Source organism: Chelonia mydas, chromosome 1, assembly GCF_015237465.2.
Source record: "Chelonia mydas isolate rCheMyd1 chromosome 1, rCheMyd1.pri.v2, whole genome shotgun sequence".
Lineage (NCBI taxonomy): Eukaryota > Metazoa > Chordata > Testudines > Cheloniidae > Chelonia > Chelonia mydas.
Window position 1 is genome coordinate 339947127 of NC_057849.1, and position 22244 is coordinate 339969370.

Below are 22244 nucleotides of genomic sequence, written 5' to 3' on the forward strand. Positions count from 1 at the left end.
ACCTCAGTGCCAGTGGTGCCAAAGATACTGAGTGAGATCGCTTTCGGCTATTGCTGGGCTTGCTGAGGGGACTTCCCGCTCTCATTTTCGACTTGTGAGAAGAGTCTCTGGACCGTCCTGCTATCCTTTGAAATCAAAGGTTGAGGGAAAGACTCATGCCCGCCAGAGGACTGGGGCCGGAGGGCCGCCTCCATTATGTTTTTCAGGCAGAGCGCTCTGTCCCTGCAGGATCTCAGTCAGAGCTGCTGGCAGATAGAACACTTCTGTTGGACTGGCCCTCACCGAGGCAACGAATGCACTGGGAATGCTTGTCCGTGATCAGGATTGCCTCGCTGCAAGTGTGACACTTCTTAAAGCCCATAGAGTCGGACATACCCTTGTCCAGAGGGGTCCCCCCACCACCAGAGGCCGACACAAGAATAAAGTCTCTCTAATATCCTGGGACTGACACAGCTACAACAACACTGCATACAGCTGAAAGTTAGAAATAGCACAATATCTTTAAGTTTTTCCTTGTAACTCAAGGTATCTTCATATAACACTACAAGTACTCCTTAATGCTTAAGAAACTGATTTTCCTAAAGAACCTTTGTGTATGTGGCACGGTATAGTGGGGGGGTTAATTTTGTTTTTTAAAATTATCTAACCTTGTAGATGAGATGCAGACTTTGCAACCAACACAATCTTTCCATCAATCAAACCCAACCAGGTTTTACTGGCAGCCCTTGAGGCCAATTAGGAAACTGAAAAAGCAACCTACTGCTACCAGGTTATATTTTTGCCAATTAGAAAACTTCCTGGGTGCTCTGTGCCAATGAATCTTAGATCTCCAGGTCAAGCAAGAAGGGAAAAGCCCCTGACATCTGTGGAAATAAAGAGGAAACAGAGGACTGAAGGAAGCAGAATAGAGTCAAAAACAGTCTAAATCAAAATGTATAGTACTGTTACCTTTAACAAAATGAGACATTTTTCCGTAAGGACAATAAAAAGAGTGTGTGAATTTTACCCTCCAAGAAAGAAGCTTCCTCTCAATGGTTTCAGCAATGTATTAGTTCTAACATATCAGCAGAGAACATACTACTTCAGCCTGTGACCTCATGAAGTTCAACCCCTGATTCTGTTTAGCTTGTGGGAGACCTCCAGGAAAACTCAGAATTGCTGCCAGAAACAGTCATGGTGACTCAGCAGGTAGCTGTCTTCACTCTGCATCGGGGCTGAAATACTGTTCAGCATGGTGTTAGATGGCACTGTGCATTGCCTTGCTTTTCCAGAATGATTCTTTGGAGTCATTAAAGTTCCACATAAAACTGTAGATTATAGTTGTTAAATTCAAAATCCTGACCATGTTCCTATTGCAAGTAGCTTACACTCTCCTTACTTAATTTCCTCCTGAACTTTCATACTGAATACTTTCGTCTTTAGCTTTCTGTCTTGTACAGCACAAAACACACTGTCAGTACTTATTAAATCAATAGAAAAACTACTACTTTATTCACATCCAGTATTTAACTCTTCTGTAACATTACTAAGCGTGTAAATTGCTACCACGTTCCACCTCTGGAGATGATTTCGTTGGTGACAGCAATGAGAAATACAGGTAATTTTATATTTATCTTACAAAAGCTCTTTGAAAGCCCTTTAGATAAGAGTCATTATATGAAAGCTTAAAAAAAGGTATTTATAACTATCAATTTGAACGTATATATATATATATAGACCTTATTTTCAAACTGCTTTAATCAATCCTCACAAATCCCCTTGGCAATGGTGTTCGGGAAGTATCAATCCCATTGTACAGAAAGGAAAGAAGGGAGGAAGAGACAGACTGTAGCAACTCCTTTCATATATTTATTCATCCTGACCTTGTTTTCTAATTAACCAAACAATGTGAAAACAAATGTGATTTGCTGGTCTTATTGTTTTCAGTTGTTTGAAAGATGACACATTAAACCCAGGGTTTGTCTATATGGTGAAGTAGCGCACACTACAGGGGTGTGATTTCTAAAGCACGCTAAATGTGTTGCATATTATGGACCTGGCTGGTGCACACTAAAGTTTCCCTAGTACATGTTAACAGAGTACTGTTCAAGCACTACATTTAAATGCAGTAGGGAACCTTTAATGCGCACCAGCTTGGTCTACATGGACCAATTAATGAAGAACACATTAGTTCGTTTTAGAAATCATACCCCCGTAGTGAGCACTACCCAACCTTGTAGACAAGACCCCAGTATTCTGAGGTTAAGGATATCAAAAGAGTCTTATGGAATTATGTAGTCTGTATCTGAATACTGGCAAAAAACCAACAACGACAAACCAAGTAATAAAGTGAACTGCCACAATGGGACCAGGTTCAGCCAGGGCAAATGCAGTTTTCTCCTTTCATCCATCCAATGCCCTGAACAACAGTGATGAAAAGTAGTTCAGATTCCATTCCTACTCAGCTCTGGGTCTTTACTAAGAACAGACCCCCAGCTGTACCCAACTGTGTCAAATTTTGTGCAGTGTTTTTGTGGTTTTTGTGATTTAGGCTCCTGGGGGTTTATTAATCTATTTGCATCATAAACCTGTTGGTTAAGAAAGAAAAAACTAGAGATGCCCTAAAGGCATCAACTCAGTTCTGCCAGCAGATGTTTAAGTATTACACATTATGCAAAAATGGACAAAAAGTTTCTTATCTGTATTAAGCAGAGACATTTTAAAAAAGCAAAGCACAAATAAAATTTCTTATTGTATGTTGAAATATGCTGAAACTAATTTTGCTGTAGACTTATGTATTAGTAGAAAACTCCACTTTTTAGCCCTAGACCAAAACACATACTGGAAGCTACTGTACTACTGCTTTCTCTTCAGCTAACAGTTTATGTCAGACTAAACACAGTTTGGTAGCCATTGTCAAGAAAATTGGAGTTGTTCAGGCATAGCTGCAGTTACTGATGTTATTTGTTTGGAAGCCTTGTGATTTAGTGAAATCACTAGCAATTGTTTAGCAAGTAATTAAACTATAAAGCCGAGACCTGTGATTTTCAGTCTTTTGAAAGCAATAATCATCAAAATTCCAAGAATCATTTAAATGATTCCCATCTAAGTATGCTGGCTACATTTCTGCTGTTGTCACTCATCCAGCTACATAGTTTATATGCTTACATTAGTGGCTTTATCCAAATTATACATTTTCTCTCCAATTTTACTGAACATGCACTATAAATGTCCATGTTTTAACAGATCTGGATCACAAGCTTTTAATCACATGAAATGGACATGTGATTTGTGGATTTATGCTCATTCACACTGGCCATGACTTTCATTTACATAATAATAAAAACAATCCTAGTTTAAAAGGTTAAGAAGTTCCAAAAAACTGGACTATTGTTCTCAAAACCTTTTTCAAACCTAAGAATGCATTATATATATTTCACAATTCCCCTAAGTGCCTTAAAATTACACACAATTTAAACCATGATTCACATACCATACTTTGACTTCATGCAATTCTTTTCCTCATCTCAATTATGTCTTAATATTATGGGGGCTGAAATGCATTAAATAAATCATATTTCACAGACTCCGAGTAAAATAATAATACTTGCATGCATTTTTGAAGAAATTGGCCTGCACGATAAATGTAGTTATAATGTCATTACCTTATTTTCCATATTGACTAAAATATTAGGCAGCAGAGACTGCTTCAAGCTACGGATGGTAGCTTTTAGCAAACCTTATGTTTATTCTGCTGCTGGTAATTAGCTGTTTTAGTTAATATAATTCAGCATTTACAAACAGCAATTTATCCAATATATAAACTCGCTCCTGTAATTAGCAAAACATTGTTATTGATTAAGATTTAATATGGTGGTTGCTGTTTCTGCAGTGTACTATATAAAAGGAATGATCACTAATTTGTCAGAGGACAGTTCCTAATCAGAGGACTATACTTGCACCATACAGTTTGAACTTAATTTTTTATAAAGTCTGTATTCCTAAAATCCAGAATTAAATATAAATATGGAAAATGTGGAGATGCTTTAGTGAAAGGGCAATGACAGTGAAAAATAAATCCAATGGATGTGTAATACTTTAGAAGAAAATTAAATATCCAGTCTTTCCATTTAAATCCAGAACATTTTGATTATTGTTTGGGTGTTAAATTAACTGGTATCTGTAATGCTTTACTATCAACACCCATTATGCATATTCGAAATATGATGAGTTTTATGGGGACCGAGTGGGGAAGGTTGTGCTAGGATTTTTCAAATCCAGCGGTTAACATACCAAAAGGGAAGGTTTTGAAACAACAACATTCAGAACAGTAAGAAAGTATCAATGCTGTTTAAATATAATAAATACTATATATTTATGAATAATCTCTAGGTGTCCCTATCCTCTGTTTGCCAGAAGCGGGGAAATGAGCGACAGGGGATGGATCGCTTGATGATTACCTATTCTATTCATTCCCTCTGGGGCACCTGGCATTGGCCACTGTCAGAAGACAGTATACTGGGCTAGATGGACCCTTAGTCTGACCAAGTATGGCCATTCTTATATTCTTCCTGAGCAACCTGAAGGATTTAATAGGCTATATTATGCACACCCACACACCCCAGCAGCACTGAAATACAACTATCTGAGGGATGGAGGGAGGTCTGATGGCACAGCACACTGCACAACAGTGGGGAGAAAGTTGATGTTATTCAGTGTAGCCATTGAAGAAAAATGAAAGGCTGAGTAATGCAGTTAAACTCTTTGGTGGTAAGGACCATATCTTTACTTTTTATTCGGTAAAGACCTTCTCATACTTTTAGAGATTGTGTTAATAAGTAAAATAGGTTTACTGTAGCTAATAGCAATAACATTGAGAAATTGAATTTTAGAATACAACCATTGCACAAATAAATGTAACGATTCTGACACATTCTAAGTCGCCCATGTATTTAACTATTTACAATGGAATAACTAGCTTCAAGGAGCCAGTAAACCAATATTTTTTTTGAAAAATCTCTTATAATTTCATCCACTTAGATTTATACAATGAACTTGGGACTTCAAGAACCACAGATCTCCACTTTAAAGAAACAAAGAGTCAGGAAAACCATTACATTCATTAAAATGTGCCTAAAATAACTAGTTTATCCACTTTGATATAGAACAGAGCAAGGTTGAGCATAAATTATTTATGATGTGGTACAGTTTAATGGAGTATAAAATGGATTTCTTCTCTCACTATTAGTACAAGTTGTGATTTTTTTTGTATGGTCCGTTCTACACTCAGCAGTATATTCTATCCATTTAGAATTATGACAGATGCAACAATTTTCTATATCATTCTATCAACTACGATCTTGAGAAAATTAGTTACGGTACCTGTAAATGTTATTCTCTTAAGTTGACATAGTAGTATCCTGCAGTGAACTACTCTGTGGAATTGTGTGGCCTTCAAACAAACTGCAGGATGATGGCAAACCCTTCTGAAATTTGAGGAACTCTCCAACACAACTTGGACAGCAGCAGTTAGTCATGATTTTGGGGATAAAGATCACATCAAGATAATCCACTTCAATTTCCCCTGGGATCAGGATCACTAACTGCCTAACCCAGTGTTTCTCAAATGCAGCCACCATAGCCTCATGTGGCCACCAGGGGATTTTTCTGCAGCCAGAACAGCCTCCAGGGCAGAGATGGGGGGCAAAGCAGCAGCCCCTCCCTACAGCATCCAACCGTTGCTCCTGAATGCACTACATTGGTGTTTGCTGGCGCCACCAGCAGGGAATCAGTGCCATGCACCACACAACCTCTTGGAGGGTCCAGGAAGCACATCGGCAGATACATGGGGCTGGGGTGTGTGCTCGGCAGGGGAGGAACCTTCAACTCCGCAGGCAGCCGATGAGTTCCCGACCTACGTTCCCAGGGACAGAGGGGCTTCAGGAGTGGGCTTCAGGCTTCAGTTCACTGAGGCTCTGGGGGCAGGCTTCAGGCTTCAGCGACCCTACCTCCCTGGCTCCCCATCCTCACCCCCCAGTCGTGGGGTTCTGGCAGCAGGCTCTGGCCTTCAGCCCTCCTCAGCTCCAGCCTCTGGGCTCCAGCTCTGGACTTCAGCCCCAGGACAGTGGGACTCCGGCTTAGAAAAATTGTCAGAGCGGCCACCAGCAACAGTTGGTGGGCATACTCTGAGGCCACCAAAAAATTTCTTATGAGAACCCCATACCCTATGGAACACACTACAATCACAAGGAATAGCTGAGTGGGTAGAAATTTATGCAGAATGCTTGCCCCCAGGCAAGACCTGCCCCTACTTTAGATATCGCTGCATAGAACCAGTAGCTCTTCTAGAGCACAAAACTACAGAAAATATTATGTTCCATGAAGAAACAAGAAACCAATGTTAAATTGATAATTTCCCTCAATACCCCACAAATGATAAGGAAAAACTAAGAAACCCTTCAAAGGATAAGTCTGCATTTTATATATTATTTATATAAAAATCAAGCATTCTATAAAAAAGAAAGAAGAAAAATAACAGACGAGAACGAATAGTCCACTGAACAAATATGATTGAGAGGGACGAAACAGACATCTCATATCAGAACACGCACATTCTAGGAATAGTCTGGATAGTTTTGATTCTTTTCCTAATATACTATCTAACTTATAGTGGGTGGCGTGGATGCAAACACACACCACTGAGTCATTTGGACATTACATTGTCTTGTGGCTCTGCATTTTAGCTGCTGATCTAGGGTTACAGTCATTTGCAATAATGTATTCTGTAGTACACTTTTTTCAGTACCTATGTGAAACACACTGATATTGCTACCCTGTCCAAAGATCTGCCTTCCATCAACCAATAATTTACAGGTAAATCTAAACATCATTTCAAGTTTGCTACAACAGAAAAACTATCTGAACATAAAAAGATCTATTCTGTGAAGGAGATGTTTAAATATGATCTTGAAGTCCAGAAATAAGATGGGTGAACTTGAATGCCTGGTATTAAATGACAATATTGATATAACAGGCATCACAGAAATTTGGTAGAACAACGATAATCAATGGGACACAGTAATACCAGGACACAAAATATACAGGATTGATAGAGTAGATCATGTTGGTTGGGGAGTGCTATTATATGTGAAAGGAAGCATAGAATTCCACAAGAATTGAAGGAAGTATTCACCTAATTGCTAGACACACTCCTTTCTCTCCCAAATCTTTCTCCCCAAAGCTAAGCAGCACAGATCACAGCTGGCAGTGCAAGTGGGGAGCCTCACATACTGGAAAACCAATATTTTAAGTTTCTCAGGAACAATATTCCTGCAGACACTACACCTAATTCAGCAGCCATCCAGATTTGGTCCTCACTGCATTCAATACTCACGGAAGAGTTGAAACAATAGCAAAAATTGGATCAAGTATCTTTTTGTCCACCTTCTTCATTGCTGGGGAGATTTGACGGTTAGGACACCTCCCATGCCAACGTCTGCTGATTAGTGAAACCACCAAAATCTGTACCAATTAGACTACTCTGGCCCCCAGTATCACTTAACGTTAAATGTTTTGTCAATAAAATGGGGGGGGGTCAGGGGAAACAGGGTGGATCAATGATTTTTTAAAAGTAAAAATTTGATTTTTTATTTAAACTAAATTAAGGTTTATTTTTTAAATAAATGTATTTAAATTAAATTTTTAATTGACAACTTATGTTAAGGCCTAAACATTTTACAATATATTAAAATCATTAAAATTAAACACAAATAGCATTTGAATAGTATATATTTACTTCCAAGTTTTAAAGAAAGTCAAAACCACTGAACCGGTGGAACTCACTGGCTAAGCACCTGGAACCAGAGAGTTTGGTTGAAATTCTAAGCCATCTTTTGACAGCAGTAGGCTTTTCAGCAAGTATAAAGAGAATATTTTCTTCAGTTCAGTTTATTCAAATGATTTAGTTCAACAACTAGTTCATTCAAAGTTACGAAACCACTTGGGAGTTGAAAAAAGCAGAAAAGTTTGTTTTCATCTTCCAATTTCTGAATAAAACTAAGAAGATGAGATGTACTACTTCTAAAATCTTGAAAGATAGGTCAGTCAAAAACAATGAGTTTAGGTCACTAATTAAAGATAATACTTCCTTTGTTTAATAAATGTTTTAAATGCAAAACATGTTTTGTTAAACTTTTTGATAACTCCTTTCCTGGTGTATCAAGCAGACTGCAGGTAGCTTTATTTAACTAATTAAAAAAAAAATCAAAAAGGTGGTTTTGTGCATGTTTAATTTTTGAATGTGAATTTCCATCCAAATAGAATTTGCAACAAATCACAAGTAAAAATTTAATCATCTAATAAATAAATGCATCCTTCACCATTTTCTAACATAACATAAAAAAAGTCAAAATTAAGAATCTGAATAACTGTATGTTAAGCTATATAATTGTTCAAATAAATGTATATGGTATAGGCAGCAGGTTTAAAAACAAACAAAAGGAAGTACTTCTTCACACAATGCACCATCAACCTCGACCTTGTTGCCAGGGGATGTTGTGAAGGCCAAAACTATCAGTGGATTCAAAACAAGAATGAGACAAGTTCCTGGAGGCTTGTCCATTAGGCTATGTCCATCAATCGCTATTAGCCAAAATGGTCAGGGATGCTACGTTATGCTGTGTGTGTCCTTCGCCCCTGACTGCCAGAAGCTGAGAGCGGACAACAGGGGATGGATCATTCAATGATTGTCTGTTCTGTTCATTCCTTCTGAAGCATCTGGCATTGGCTACTGTCAGAAGACAGGACACTGGGCTAGATGGACCATTGGTCTGACCCAGTATGGCCATTCTTATGTATCCTTCCAGTTAGCAAAAAAAGAAGTACCAAGTTTAATACACTGCTATATTTAGTTGCAAAGGAACTTTTTTTAAGTGGTTACCAACCAGTGAGAATCAACCTTTCTTTATGAAAATAAAAAGTGCAAATGCAAAACACAATTAAAATTAATTATTTAACTCCAGGTTTCCAGCTTGCTGATTTAAATCAATCCACCCTGGGGGAAAACAGACCCAAAGAAGAAATCCTCTTGATTTCATTGACCTCAGAAAAGTAGTAGGAATCTAGGATCTCCCTCAAAGCTTTTCAATATATTTCCTGTTTCTGAAAGTCTTCTTTTCAGTTCTTCCTCGAAATGGGATACACAGACCAACGTAAGCACGAGGTAGAAGAGTTAAAGATGTTGCACTTCACATCAAATTCCTCAAACACCTAAATAAGACTTGTGCCTTAAATATAGTCTGAAAAATTGGTTGAGGAGAACATAATAAAAGAGTGATAATGTAATACAGACCACCTCAGAATCAAAACACAAGATAATACAATGACATTCCAAGGCTTCTCAATGTTTCACACACCTTGACCAGAAGGAGCAAAATATATTAAAACTCCTTTCGAAGGCCACAAAGCATTTCTGGCTAATTTCAACTTCCAGTGAAAATCCTGAGAAGCATAAACTGAACTTTGTACACAGGAACAAAAGATATCACATGAGGGGGCACAGCCTTCATTCTGCCAATAATTCTAGAGGAGCGTTAGTATGTTTTTTAAAAATCCTGAGTTCAGTAAGACAAGGCGGGTGAGGTAATATCTTTTATCAGACCAACTTCAGTTCATAAGAAAGAGAAAAAGTTGGTCCAATAAAAAAAATTACCTCTCCCACCTTGTCTCGCTAATATCCTGGGTCTCACACGGCTACAACACTGCATACAATGAGTTAAGAAAGAGCAGTACTGAAAAGCATGTTGAGCAAATAGCAAGTTCTGCGTTTCAATGAAACTTTACTCCCAGAATTTTCCAGCAGGTTTTCAAGAGATAACAAAATCAATGAACTCTAAATCAATAGTGTTGTATGATCAAAACAATCTCACTGGCTGATCAGGTCTTGAAGGCACAGCTACTGAAAGTGGCCTTTTCCATATTAACACTGTCACAGGCATCATATACATTACACCCATGAGCAAGGAGTATAAAGGGATAAAATGGGAAAAAAATATTCCCTCTTCAAAAGATTATCCTCAAACACAAAGAGGTGAAGAGAAGGTTCTTTATTTTGATAGAAATGTATAGAGAACAGACACCATTGTTACAACATATGATACTAAAGTATGAGTTGACGCACTACCAGACTATTGTCAGGGGAAAAATTTTTGATCTGCTGTACAAAATTTAAATAGAAAAAATTACATGTAGTTTCATTACAGACACAGCTGATAACTTAATATTTCTTTCCATTTTTAACAAATGCAGACCTAGCTGAATGAAGAACCAACATTACTTAACAGCCCATGCCCATATTTAGAACTGTTATAAAACTGGATTGACACACTGCAAATGAAACAAGTTACTTTGGTTGCAAAGAACACCTACCAAAACCAGAAACAACATAACTGCTTTTTTAAAATCTTGAAATAAATTACACCTCGCTAAAAAAGTCAAGAACATAGAAAATTAAAATGGAGCTTGCAAACAGACATGAAATACATGGAAGGCAAAACTGATATTCAAACAGACCTAAATCCACTACTGGTTTACACAAGCAGAACTGCTTTAAATTAACCAGAATCATGCTTGTTTATACTAGTACTGACTCCAGACAACAATTTTCATTTTCTTAAAAGGAGAATTTTAAATTATCTCACACACAAATAAGAATATTCTGCACAAGATGGAACAAAATATGAATATTAAAAATTCTGGCTATTTAAATTATATCTTCAACATAAATATATACAGAAGCCTATAAATGTCGTATTAACCTTAACATTGCACTGTTAGGAGTTTAGGACTCAAGACTCAGAAAATGCCAATGTTAAGGATGCGTGCACAGCCTCAGCTCTGCCGTTTTGTTTGTTACAAAAACATTATTTTATTTAGATGTCAGCAATGAATAACCACAGGTTTTTTTCCATCCCAAGTTCTAAGCACCCTTGTCATCAGTTAAGAACACATTACACAACCATTACAAGCCTAAAGACCAACAAACCCATCCTTCTGTGCACTTAAAACCACCAGGCAGTAAAATAAAACCAAATATAACCAAAATTTCTCCTGCTTCAAATCTGCAAAGGAAACCCCATCCTCAGATCCTTCAGGCCTCCCCAAACGTCTGCTTAAGAAAGTGAATTCTTGCAGCACACCCTCAAGATCAATACTACCACCTCTAGTGCACTCCACAGCCTAGCTTCATCAGCCCAGTGAAAATATTCCAGATATTGCCCTGCCTCCACAGATGCAATCATAATCTACTATTTCTCAAATATATAAAAAATTGTCTATAACCCTGGAAAGTATTTAACAGTGTTTTTCATTCCTTTATATTTAACCTAATTTTTATTTTCATAATGACCTAGTATGTCTTTATTTGACTGACTTTTACAGTAAATTCTCTTCCTAGGTATGTATTTTAATAATTTTGTCAGTGTCCTTGCAGAGCTCAGGATAGAAACAAGAGAAAAGCTCTCATCCTGAACATGTCAGGAGCCTGATGTAATACAAATGTTATGTGCCCGAAACAGATAGGTTATCATACATTTGTCAGTACAGCTCAGATTTTCAGGGATAAAATTACAAGTGGAGCTGGTAGCTATGCCTATAGTTAAGGTTGCCTAACCACTTGTTTTCAGTTACTTATAACAACTTTAACAAACATTTATCGTTCAGACTGAAATGTCACACACTAGGTGTTTGTTTCAGCCTCAACCCCTCTCCTCTGAAATGTTTCAGCTAAAAACAGTTTAACCATTTCCAAGAAAAACGGTTAGGAAAAGGTATGTTGGTTTTGACCATCTTAAAAAAATATTACTATTTCACTAAAAGCTCTAGCATTCACATGCTTTGGAGCAGGGACTTGAGATTTGGCAAGACAGGGATGTGTGTCACCCCGGTATCAAAGATGTGTCTTTTGCTGTCCTCATTAAAAACAGCCTAAAATTAGCCACATTATACGCCTCCAAAAAATTACAGGTTTCAGAATAGCAGCCATGTTAGTCTGTATTCGCAAAAAGGAAAGGAGTACTTGTGGCACCTTAGATGCATCCGATGAAGTGAGCTGTAGCTCACGAAAGCTTATGCTCAAATAAATTTGTTAGTTTCTCAAGTGCCACAAGTACTCCTTTTCTTTTTGCAAAAAATTACAGTTCATACACTCAGAGGTTTTTAGCATTTGGTAGCTAAATCCTCCAAAGAAGCATCTCCACACCCTCACAGCTCCTAAGTATGCCCACTGAATGACTGGGCAAGCACCATCTCAGTACTGCAAGAAGCAGGATTTTTTCCTCTAACAGCTCTTCTCAGCAGCAGGGGGCAGGGTGGTGCCAAGCACCAGAAGTGCAAGCAGGGAGAGGGTCTTGCCTATGCTTACATACCCCCAGGGCTAGCACCCAGGAAGCACAGAAGGAAAAAGAGGCAACTTGACTTGAATGCAGAGAGAGAAACTGTGGAGACAGAACCTGACAGAAATGTGGGATGAATAGGAACAGAGGGCTCAGAAACAGAAGCAGAATAATGCTGGAAGGACTGGACAGAAGCAGAGGGATACAAAGTCTGGTAATTGACCTCCTGAGGTCCCTTCCAACCCTGATATTCTATGATTCTATGCTTCTATGATTCTAATTGTGGCCAGTCAGTTTGGCCATATTATCCCAAAAGCAATGCCTGTAATTAGTTTCTTGTTTTGAAGATCGACTAATCCGTTAGCATGGTGAGAAACGCATTGTCCTTTTTTTTTTTTCTTTCTTTTTTTTTTTTTAAGATGGTTAATTCAAATCACGTTTGTAAAACAATATTTCACAACTTCTCATTTTCCTAATCATCATGCAGATAAACAGTGGGGATCATGACATTAGGATAAGTAAGTACCTTACGATTTTGCTTGGAGAGAGAAACTCTTGCTGTTTTTCACGCCACCCCCTCCCTTAGGGTTACGCAATAGTAATAAATGAGAAAGTCCAGAGTACTTTATGATAGATAGTTAATGGTCCTGTGCCTGAGCCAACAGGCCTCTTTCCACAGCATCTGTTACAATTCAGAGTCATTAGCATACCTTTAATGGTTTCTTTTCAAAGTAATTTCTACTAGAGCATATAGAATACATCAAGGGGGGAAATATCTGACATTGAAAAGGGAATTCCAAACAGAGGCAAATGTTCTTGCCCATGTAAAACTTAGGAGTAAAATACATCTTTTCAGTATACATAGAGGATATATGAATACACTGTGGGCTATTATTTTCCCCACTTTAAAGTTGATTTTTGAAGCCAATTTTTGGCCTCCAGCAAGTTTTTTTTATGCTTCCGATATCCCAGTGATGAGCCTTTTTCCAGTGTTATTGTATTGCCCTTTTTGTATTTAGAGCACAGATACTAGTCTAACATCTTAACAAAGAAAACAGAAATGTATACAACACAGAGAGTGGTCAAGTTATTTGTACTGTGAAAGGCTGAACTGAAGGGCTGCCAACAGAGTTTTAAAAATTAAGTCACGATGGTAGACCTCATGATGATAGCTGAGAGTGTCTGGTGTTTTGGTGTAAGTGAGGAAAGACTTCCCTAGGTTATAAATCAGACTTTCTTTTAATGCTTTTCAAGGCTGGGAAAGAGGAGATTGATGGTAGGAAGGAGGAAAGTGTTATTTCTACATTTAAATACTGGGGAGGTACTCATAGTATGGTGATGGGGATCATACAATACCTAGATAAATAGATCAGTAAAGCCTGGCGTGGTTTTTGCTTTCCTATACTGTAAATAAATTGATATTTTGAATTTCTCTTCCTCCCCTATCATCCACCCACTTGGAACAAGAACACATACACAAAAAAAATCACAGCTATTTCTTACAGAAGTTTGTAAAGGTGGGAGCTAGAACAAGATAGGTTCACTCATATCACTTTCTCTGAATACATTAGCCACAAGTGACCTGTAGAATTAAAGAAAAGGTAGGTAAGATTTTCATGCTAGTTTGGTGTGCACTAAAAGTCTACTTTTAGTATTTTCTTTAGCTCATTTGACCTTATGGAAAAACAGAGGGAAGAGTGCTAAAGGGAAAGCCCATGTATTCACCTTCAGCAGGATTTATTCCTAGCCTGATAGATTAATTTCTTGTTGGTTGAATACAAATTCTTGTACTCCAGCTGGTGCATTGGAGGCTGCTGGAAATGGGATTCGTCAGACTGCCTTTCCTAGAAGACAGACTGCCACTTCCTGCAGTAGTAGCTGCAGCTTTCCAGTGGCCTTTAAGGACAGCATCAATGCAGTAGTGTTGAAATAATTATGGCATGATGAGAGACTGAAATTTGAAGAATTATCTTATTTTTGGCAGTTAGTTAATTTTTAGTAAGAAGCCTGGTCCTCTTTTCCCTCTATTCCCATTCTTCTGTTACTAGCATTCACTATCTCTTTTCTAAAATTTTAGACTGAAAGCTTTTCAGGGCAGTGGTTAGGTCATTCTATTTGCCAGAGGCACCTAAAGCACATTTCGGGACACCATATAAGCAAACACATGATTATAGTAATCATATTATTATTTAATTAGGTATAATCAGACTGTTGCTAACTTTCTGTTAACATCTGTTTAACTCAAACTTCTGACATACACTTGGGGGAAATCCTGTATTTGTGAAAGATACAACGCCACCTACTTTTCAAACTCAGAGCTGTTAAACTGCCCATTCCTGTCCTCTAAATAGTCTTCCAGCAAAAATAAGACAGCCAAGACCTTATATTTATAGTGGAAAAAGGGAATACATTTTAAAATCCCCAAACATTTGTTACATATAAATTTAAAAATTGCAACAATGGTTTTCTTTGTAGGTCACCATTAAGTTCCCCCACACATTGTCTGAAACCTCTCTGTCTCAGCTAGAACCATGAGCAATTTTATAACTAAATATTAAATAAGCTATCCTGTGTAAAAAAGCAAAGACAAGCCACATTAAAAAAAAAAAAACAACTCAACCCAAGAGATAGACAATACTGATGCTTAAACTGTAGTTAATACAGAAAACAGCATCACTGTGGGAATACAGAACATTTTTCCATCTCATTTTTACCTTATTATAAATATTAAATACTAAAAAAAGATTTCACATTTAATTTAATACAGTTTCTCTCTTTCATACACACAAACCTCCAACTTTACATTTAATTGCCGTAGCACCAAATATCAGCCTTCAAAAGTATATAAAGAAATCTCTTTAGTCAACATCATTTTATGAATAGGAAGGCTGGATGGAAAGTTCTTCATTAGTGTGTTCACGCTGAAGGTCAGCCAAGTTAGTTCAATATCATACTGCATTCAGGGCAGCAGCATCTGTGACACAGTCCACCTCCAATCCAGACTTATGATGTACTGCAGAATAAGCATTCATTGAAGAAGAAAAAAATCCAAAAAATTTCTTCATTGTTCATCAAAAATTGTTTTGTGGATTAACTAATTTTCCAAAAATACTATAGATATGAAATCAGGGAGCGCTGGTGTTCCTCAGTGCAACAGCAAATAGTTCAGAGGTGTGAACTGCCCTATTCACCATTTGTCTTCCAAGAGTTACTGTTCCCTGATGATGACTATGACATGTTTATGGAAATATGCTTATGAGTGTAAATATAATGTAACTGGAATATGCTTTATGCAAAAGGTCTCTTGTAAGGTATCATTACAAAGCTTCTGATCTGAGTGTGTTCATCCTATTTGTATGAATGTATCACTCTTGTATCTAAAACTAGAAATATGAAGCATTACTCTGAGGTCGTATTTTAATTATGCAAAGCGTGGGCCATTAATGGTGACTTAGGATCTTGATGGCTCCCATTAACTAGAACAATTGGTTGTAAATGGCTCTGTTTACTTATAAACCTTCATAGAATCATAAAATACCAGGGTTGGAAAGGACCTCAGGAGGTCATCTAGTCCAACCCCCTGCTCAAAGCAGGACCAATCCCCAACTAAATGTTCCTTCCTGTGTTCCTGTGAGTCAGGCCAGAAAGAATGGAGGCTTGGGGTCTCATAGGACATGTGACCATGTCACCTGGTACTGGAATCCATCTTAAACCTGGTGCTTTTCCATTTAGGAGGAGGAGGGGTGGGGACCCAGAGAGACAAAGGATTCCCGCCTTGTGCCAAAGCTATAAAAGGGGGTGGAACAGAACAAAGGGGGCGGAACAGAACAAAGGGGGCTGCACTCATGAGAAAATCCCTAGTTACCATCTGAGCTGTAACTAACAAGAACTATACCAGGGAAAGGATTGGGCCCAGACTAAGGAGGAGTCTCGTCTGTGAAAGAAGCTTATTGGAACAATTCTGAGGGTGAGATTTACCTGTATTCAGTTTCTTAAATGTATGAGGCTTAGACTTGCGTGTTTTGTTTTATTTTGCTTGGTAACTTACTTTGTTCTGTCTGTTATCACTTGAAACCTCTTAAATCCTACTTTTTATACTTAATAAAATCACTTTTGTTTATTAATTAACTCAGAGTAAGTGATTAATACCTGCGGGAGCAAACAGCTGTGCATATCTCTCTATTAGTGTTATAGAGGGCAGACAAGCTTTATGAGTTTACCCTGTATAAGCTTTATAAAGAGTAAAATGGATTTATTGGGGGTTTGGATCCCATTAGGAACTGGGTGTCTGGGTGCTGGAGATAGGTGACCTGCCGAGCAGTTTTTAGTTGAAGTCTGCAGCTTTAGTGGGTGCAGACCAGACCTGGGTCTGTGTTGCAGTAGGCTAGCGTGTCTGGCTCAACAAGTCAGGCTTCTGGAGTCCCAAGCTGGCAGTGGAAAACGGGCTCAGAGGTAATTCCAGCACATCAGGTGACAGCCTCAAGCGGGTCTCTGTGACTGAACCCATCACAATGACAATGTAAATGCGGAGGGTGAGAAAACCTGGATTTGTGCTGGAAATGGCCCAACTTGATTATCATACACATTGTAAGAAGAGTGATCACTTTAGATAAACTATTACCAGCAGGAGAGTGGGGTGGGAGGAGGTATTGTTTCATGGTCTCTGTGTATATAATGTCTTCTGCAGTTTCCACAGTATGCATCCGATGAAGTGAGCTGTAGCTCACGAAAGCTTATGCTCAAATAAATTGGTTAGTCTCTAAGGTGCCACAAGTACTCCTTTTCTTTTTGCGAATACAGACTAACACGGCTGTTACTCTGAAACCTGAAATGTAAATGTAAACTACTTAACTACTAACTATTTTAAAAACATCCCAGTGATGTGCTTATCTATCATAGGTGGATCTAGAGTCTTGATGGTTGATGTCATGAATTACTGAGGTAGGGGAACTAGGATTTCAAACCTCTCCCCAAAAATGCGGTCACCCCTTAACTGCCAACCAAGAACTAAGCGGCAACTCATGCCGTTTTGAAAGGCCCAAAACTTCCACCACCTTCTGGGTGCAAAAATCCCAGTCATTTCCCATCCACACCTTCCTGAGTGCAAAAAGGCGCAAGTGTCCATTCCAGTTTCCCTACCACTCCTAATAACTTCTACTGTGCAACTACACACAGTCAATATAAAATCTGCAGCACATGGAAAATATGGGTAGAGTAAAATAAACTGAACATACCAAAATAAACTACAAGGAATGATGTATTTATGGCATTTTTGTATTCAATAAGATCCTCCATTTTTTAGTTTACTTGAAGCTGCAGCAGAATTCAGACGTGGGATATTACAATAAAAAGGGCGCTTACTGCAGAATGTAGGTCTACCTTGCTGCAGAGTAGGAAGAGTCCTGACTATAACTAATATTCCAAAGGTACGTTGAATGAATGTCATAAATCTGCTGATATCATGGTCACTTATATGGCTGCCCATAACTTTTGGGCCTGGCTACACTTGCGAGTTAGAGCGCATTAAAGGAGCCCCGGGCGCACTAGCTCACTACCCGTCCACACTGGCAAGGCACACAGAGCGCTCTGACTCCGCAGCTAGAGCGCTCCTGGTACTCCACCTCGGCGAGTGGAATAATGTTTGGTGCGCCCTCGCTGGAGCACTGTGGTGCCAGTGTGGACGCCATGGTCTGTTAGTGCGCTCTGATCGGCCTCCAGAAGTGTCCCACAATGCCTGTTCTAGCCACTCTGGTCATCACTTTGAACTCTACTGCCCTGCCCTCAGGCGACCAACCGTCAGACCTGCCCTTTAAATTCTCTGGGAATTTTGAAAATCCCCTTCCTGTTTGCTCAGCCAGGCGTGGAGTGCTCTCAGCAAATCTTTCCAGGTGACCATGCCTCCACGTGGCAGGCAATCCCCAGTATGGAGCAATGGCGAGGTGCTGGACCTCATCAGTGTTTGTGAGGAAGAAGCTGTCCAGTCCCAGCTGCGCTCCAGCCATAGGAATTACGATACTTTCGGGCAGATATCAAGGGACATGATGGAAAGGGACCATGACCGGGACACGCTGTATGCAGGATTAAAGTGAAAGAGCTGCAGAATGCCTACCGCAAAGCCCGTCAGGCAAACAGCCACTCCTGTGCTGCCCCTGCGACCTGCCATTTCTACAAAGAGCTGGACGCGATACTTGGGGGTGACCCCACCTCCATTCTGAGGACCACCATGGACACTTCAGAGCCCAGTGCAACAAGGCAGGAGGAGGAGCAAAGCAGGACCGAGGGTGCTGAGGCAGAGGAAGACACCCCGGAATCCCTAGATGCATGCAGCCAGGAGCTGTTCTCAAGCCAGGAGGAAGGCAGCCAGTCACGGTGGCGGGTGCTTGGGGAAGGATAAACATGAGGAGGTTCCCGATAAGCGGCTTTTATTTTGGGAAGGAAGTTATTCGGTGCAGGCTCTTGGGGCGAAGAGGGTTAGGGCTGCATGCATGCATAGATGCGGAATAGGGTGTTGATGTGCTCTCTCACATCGTGGTAATCGGCCTTAGTGATCTCTTCAAAGGTCTCATGCAGAACTTGGGCAATGCGCTTGTGCAGGTTTCTCAGGAGAGCCACTGTGGTCCTTGTCCCAGTAAGGCTAACTTGTCTGCGCCACTGTGCCATGAGCGGCAGGACGACCATTGCTGCACACAGGAAAGCTGCATATGGGCCAGGGCGGAAGCCGCATTGCAGTAGAAGACCCTCCCCCCTTGCTTCACAGGTCACCCTCAGCAGCGAGATATCTTCCAGGACAAACTCCTGTGGAAAATGGGGGGACAGTGTTCAGTATAGGGGCCCCCTGCCGCTGTTGTCTATCAAGGCACAGAAACCCAGAGGACAGTACAGCCATGAAACAATCAGTCACACTTGACCCTGAGCTTACTCACTATTTTGGGGCTCCCATAGGTTATGTATGCTCGCTTTGGAATGGGCAACTTATGCTATTGTGTAGACTGTGCTTGCCCTTAAGTACAGGGGAATCATTGCTCTGTCTGGTGTGAACAATGCTGCCTCTGTTAAGTCTTGCATTTTGCTTTTACAGATGCAACCTTGAGATCTCAGCTGCCCGTGTTATCACCGGCAGAAAGACTCCAAAGAATCAGAAAAAGGCCACATAGAAGCAAGGAAGACATGTTGCATGAAGTAATGCAGCATTCAAGTAATGAAAATCACAAAGTGCAGGAGTGGCAGGACAGTGAAAGGAGGATCCGCCAGCAGAATGAGGAGCGCCGGCACAAAAGCGTGGTGCTCCGGCAGCAAAGTATGGACTGGCTCATAAGCATAATAGTCTCTATCCAGGCGCTTGTAGCCATGCAGGTGGAGCACTACAGCGCCCGCCCCTCCCTGCAGCCCTTGTCCCAAAATTCTTTCCCTTATGCCCCCATGTCACCTCCAACCCACTTTCCCCAACATCCAAGTTCTTACCGCCACCAGCTGCCTCCAACACTTATAGCCTTCACCACCCAACCCTGAAAACTACGACCCTTACACACTGCACTCAACCCCCATCACCATGCATTTTAGCCAGCCTAAATTGCAGTACTCATTGAATGGCACTCCAGACAGGAAGGATGAGTATAACACCATGACATACGCATATCTGTGATTGTCCTGTTCCCCACCCCACCCACTTCGCTCGTCCCACAAAGCACAGACGTGTCATGCCCTTCCTGTTTCCCAAGCAGTTGTGTTTCTTTTCAATAAGTGAATTTTTTAGCTTTAAAAACATTTTTATTATTGCATAAAGTAAAAGATAACTTAGCCCAGGAAAGCAACAGGCACTGCAAGTCAGCATAGCAAACACAGACACCTACTAACATTGGAACCACTGCACTTCACTCCCATGCAGGGCACCAGACGTTACTGGTGGCTTTCAGCCTCAAATTGCTCCCTCAAGGCATCCCGAACCCTTGCAGCTCCGCGTTGGGCCCCTCTAATAGCCCTGCTCTCTGGCTGTTCACATTCAGCCTCCAGGTGTTGAACCTCCAAGGTCCATGCCTGAGTGAATCTTTCACCCTTCCTTTCACAAATGTTATGGAGGATACAGCACGTGGATATAACCGTGGGGATGTTGTCATCGGCCAGGTCCAGCTTCCCATACCAGCGGCCAGCGGCCCTTTAAACGGCCAAAAACACACTCCACAATCATTCTGCACCAACTCAGCCTGTTGTTGAACTGCTCCTTGCTGCTGTCAACGCTCCCTGTGTAGGGTTTCATGAGCCACAGCATTAAAGGGTAAATGGGGTCTCCAGGGATCACAATGGGCATTTTGACTTCCCCTAGGGTGATCTTCTGGTCTGGGAAGAAAGTCCCAACTTGCAGCTTCCTGAACAGGCCTGTGTTCCGAAAGATGAGTGCGTCATGCACCTTTCTGGACCAGCATGCGTTGATGTCAATGAAATGCCCATGGTGATCCACAAGTGTATGGACAACCACAGAGAAATACCCCTTCTGATTAACACACTCAGAGGCTAGGCGGGCTGGTGCCAGAATTGGAATGTGTGTCCCATCTATCGCCCCTCCGCAGTTAGGGAAACCCATTTGTGCAAAGCCATCCACAATGTCATGCGCGTTACCCAGAGTTACGGTTCTTCTGAGCTGGATGCGATTAACAGCCCTGCAAACTTGCATCAACACAATTCCAACGGTCGACTTTCCCACTCCAAACTGGTTAGCGACCGATCGGTAGCTGTCTGGAGTTGCCAGCTTCCAGATTGCAATAGCCACCCGCTTCTCCACCAGCAGGGAGTGTCCTTGCGCCGCAGGGTGGAGGCGAGCTCCTCACACAGTCCCATGAAAGTGGCTTTTCTCATCCGAAAGTTCTGTAGCCACTGCTCATCATCCCAATCTTGCATGATGATGTGATCCCACCACTCAGTGCTTGTTTCCCGAGCCCAAAAGCGGCATTCCACGGTGGTGAGCATGTTCGTGAATGCCACAAGCAAACTCGTGTCATATGCGTTACTCGAGTCGATATCATAGTCGGAGCCCTCACTGTCACTTTGGATCATAAGGAATAACTCGACAGCCAAACGTGACATGCTGGCGAGATTTGTCAGCATACTCCTCAGCAGTTCAGGCTCCATTCCCGCAGACCGAAAGGGAAGACAGAGCACGCAGTACAAAAAACGTTGAAAGATGGCGCCAAATGCGGATGGAAGCACAGGGATTGCTGGGATACGAATCAATGCATCACGGGGCATTGGGACATGACCCAGAATGCCCCGCCCCCCCCCCCCCCCCCGACCCCTTTCCACAAGCCACAGAGCCAGAATAGGAAGAGATGCTCTGTGGGATAGCTGCCCACAATGCACCGCTCCCAATGCTGCTGCAAGTGCCGCAAATGTGGCCACGCCAGTGCACTTGCAGCTGTCAGTGTGGACAGACTACAGCGCTTTTCCTACTGCGCTCTCTGAAGGCGGATTTAACTCAAAGCGCTCTACATCTGCAAGTGTAGCCATGCCCTTTATGTTACACAACCAGCTGGAAATCTTCATTCCAATTTTGTTCAGTTTATAATGTAGGCACATACTCCCAGCTAGTGTACCAATCCAAATCTCCACCCTGGACCATGAAAAATTATTTTAGGACTGTTTAGAATTAATGATTTCATTTCTTGCTCAATTATTTGTTAGGTAACTCAAAACTGTTTTAACTTCTTGCAGAGCAAATTAATCTCTCTTCTCATATCTTGTATTTCAACCCAAGAAAAAATATAACTGATGTATTCTGGGAGAAAAATGTGTCAAGCCAAGACAGTAACCTATTCTAATAAACAAATATATTACAAAATCAGAATGCAAGTCCTAAGACTTGGCAAGTTATTTTGTCAAAATTGA

The 22244-nt window shown here is 40.6% G+C and overlaps 1 protein-coding gene and 1 long non-coding RNA gene across 7 annotated transcripts in view; one reads left to right on the forward strand and one right to left on the reverse strand.

The window, feature by feature from the left end:
- CHCHD3 (coiled-coil-helix-coiled-coil-helix domain containing 3) overlaps window positions 1-22244 on the reverse strand; it is a 246413-nt gene that overhangs the window by 118945 nt on the left and 105224 nt on the right. The gene's annotated exons all lie outside the window — the stretch shown is intronic.
- LOC122461405 lies at window positions 1181-19990 on the forward strand. Its single transcript, XR_006283271.1, has 3 exons — window positions 1181-1597; window positions 17671-17794; window positions 19447-19990. It is a non-coding gene; the product is annotated as an uncharacterized LOC122461405 (long non-coding RNA).